Here is a 3,410-nt window from a genome sequence, read left to right on the forward strand (position 1 = left end):
TTAAAATTTTATCTCCTATGACATACATATAATAAACTTGTGTTGTTTTCTAGTTAACAGTATTTTAACACCTTGAAATTGTTTTTATATATAACACACATAAAATTATCTTAGTTGATGCATTAACTTTTGAATCAGGTATTTTCATTGTTGTTTGTAGATGGAAAGCTGGAATTTCAAGGAATTTGCATGAGAACTTTAATAATCAATAAAAATCAAATTAATATATCAGATGTGCATATGAATATTTGTGTAAGCATATTTAAATGCATGGCATTGTATATTTTATTTTTAATTTCTTACATTACTTAGTCTTTTTGTTTGTTTGTTTATTTTGTTTTGGGGCCACAGTCAGAGATGCTCAGGTATTACTCCTGAGGTAATGCTGAGGTATTATTTCTGCCAATGCTCTGGGAACCATTTGGAATGCTAGGGATCAAGCCTGGGTCAGCCACATTCAGGCAAGTTCCTTACCCACTGTGCATCTTTCCAGACTCAAAGTCTTTACAAGTCATCATTTAAAACTTATTGCAAAAGTATAAGATTTATTAGATCATTCTCTCATTATTGAACATTGACTTACTTTATGTCTTTAAAGAGCATTTTGATAACTGTTACTTTATGTGAATACTTTCAATTATCAAGATATCACATTTTAATGGATATTTGGGATATTAAAAGCATAAGGTGGTATGCTCACCCCACTGGCATCTCTTGTGATAAATGAGTTTCATTAGCATTGGCTAAAACTTGGTATATTTTGCAAGCCACCAAAAAAAAAAAAAGAATGTGTTACCTATAGAGGTAGTTAGATTTTTACTTTTTAGCTTTATCAACATTTGTCTGTTTATGAAGTGTTAGAAAAGAAGACTGGGGGGGGGGGGTTGATGGGTCTGGGTGAGATAGGAGTAGGTATTAATAGTAGGGTGCTGGAGGAAGAGAAGGATACAAATAATTTATTAATAATGCCCAAGCAGGACCCAAAGGCTAAATTTCAGAAAGATGAGTGAGTGCCACATTTCACAGGCCTCTTCTTTAAGAAGCTAAGTGTGTAGAGGTTGCCATAAAGGACAAAAATGCAAAATACTTTATATATAACAGAAGCTGAAATAAAAAATTGGGATGAATGAATTCCAGAAAACAGGGTGTTCAAATATGCATACCAATTTGCAGAAACAGTGAAAACTTCAAAATGTTAATCAAAAAATGAACATAAAAAAAGGAAGTAAGATAAAACCAAAAGCTTCTGGAACTGGAAATGAAGGCAATGCAGTGAGACACTTCACTTTCTCAGAAGAAAAGAGCCCAAGTAGATTCTTGAAAATGAGTTGAAAATGAGACTTTTATGAACAGATGGACTTAAAGTAAATGCAAAAAGTAAAGTGAAAACTGAAGTAAAGTTGAAGTAAAAATTTCTGAGAAACTAAAATGATGGTTGGTTTATGACTGGGATTTAATTACTTGACTGAATAAGCTCTATGCTGAATGAAATAAGTCAGAGAGAAAGAGAAAGAGAAAGAATGGTCTCACTCATCAATGAGTTTTAAGAAAAATGAAAGACATTTCTCAACAATTTTCAGAGACAGAGGAGGGCTGGACGTTACAGCCGACCTCTTTAACCTCACCACAGAGGGTGACGAGTTTAGTTAGAGAAATAACTACATTGCGAACTATCCTAACAATGAGAATGTATGAGGGTAGTGGAAAGCCTGTCTAGAGTACAGGTAGGGGTGGGGAGGGAGGAGGGATATTTGGGTCATTGGTGATGGGAATGTTGCACTGGTGATGTGGGGGTGTCATCTGATATGACTGAAACCCAACCACAATCATGTTTGTAACCAAGGTGTTTAAATAAAAAATATTAAAGAAGAGCTCTTCTATCTTACTGTCCAAAAGAATGTGAATTCCATTTTAGAAAATGATGCAAACTATAATAAATCTTGAAGAAATGTATATAATGAGTATGCTGTCAATGAAGTTGTGGCAAGAATAAAAAAAATCCTTCAGTGTAACGGGCACTCAAATTCTGTATAACTTTGAGAGATCACAATATAATGAAATCCTGGTAGGCACCTTGATGCCACCATATCCCAGATGTATGGTGCACTGCACTTGCTGAGATAATAAGACTTGAAGCAATGTTGGCTTCAACACTTCTGGATAATAAGAACTTGCTTTGTTATGGAATTCATGATTTTCTAAAGTACTTGGAGAAGAAATTGACAACTTATTTTAGATCTAGGGATTATGAAGTAGGACTTCCTGAGAATCACTAGAAAGCAGTGTGTGAAGCACAGGCATATGTTATTTGGGAACTCTCTAACACTTCTGTGCTTAGTCCTCTTGTGCACTTGATATACTTTTTTTTTTTTGTTTGTTTTGTTTTTGGGCCACACCCGGTGACGCTCAGGGGTTACTCCTGGCTATGCGCTCAGAAGTCGCTCCTGGCTTGGGGGACCATATGGGACGCCGGGGGATCGAACCGCGGTCCGTCTCCTAGGCTAGCGCAGGTAAGGCAGGCACCTTACCTCGAGCGCCACCGCCCGGCCCCGCACTTGATATACTTTTGATATACTTTGAGAATATCAGTGTATAATAAACTTGATGTTTGTTTTCTGTTTCGGTTTAAACTTAAAATAACAAAAGACCCGTTTATTATAATTCTCTGACTATCTCTCTTTAATTTCATATCTGTTGCCAGTGTATTCAGTTAATCTTTTAGAGATTGTTTTTCAATATTCAATACATATTTTAAGTTTCAAAAAAGAAAGAAAAGATGGTTAAATAAGAAAGTAAAAGTATAAATAAAAACAGACTTTACATAGTAGGATTTTTTTGTTTGTTTGATTTTTGTTACCTCTGATGGTGCTCAGAGACTACTCTTTGCTCTTTGCTCAGTAATCACTACTGATAAAGTCTGAGGGACAACATATGTTGTGGAAAATTGAATCAGGATTGGTGGCATATTGGTAAGTGCCTTAACCTCAGTAAAAATTTTAATGTTTAGTAGATGGAAAGAAGAGGCATATCTAGATTAAAGATCACAGAAGTGAAAAAATATCCGGCCAATTATTAATTGTATCTTGTAAAAATTTTTCTGTTTGATTTTAACTTTTATTTTGCCATGTTTGGGACCATATCTGGTGGTACTCTGGGCTTACTCCTGGCTGTGTGCTCAGGGAATCACTTCTCAATGGACTATATGGGGCATTGGAATTAGAAGTTCAGTCAGCCATATTGAAGACAAGTACCCTACCTGATGTACTATCTCTCCTGCCCACGTATAAACTTAAAAATATCAGATTGAGCACATGATAAAAATCTTAACACAAAACCGCATGTTACTGAAAGAAAATATAGGTCATTTTTTTTTCTGTGTGTTAGAGAGTTCTCTCTGGTCTCCTTAGTTA

The 3,410-nt window shown here is 35.3% G+C and overlaps 1 pseudogene; it reads left to right on the forward strand.

The window, feature by feature from the left end:
• Positions 1–965: 965 nt before the first annotated feature.
• LOC126001694 (mortality factor 4-like protein 1) lies at positions 966–2,276 on the forward strand (annotated as a pseudogene).
• Positions 2,277–3,410: the final 1,134 nt, after the last annotated feature.

This window comes from Suncus etruscus, chromosome 2 (genome assembly GCF_024139225.1).
Source record: "Suncus etruscus isolate mSunEtr1 chromosome 2, mSunEtr1.pri.cur, whole genome shotgun sequence".
Taxonomy (NCBI): Eukaryota; Metazoa; Chordata; class Mammalia; order Eulipotyphla; family Soricidae; genus Suncus; species Suncus etruscus.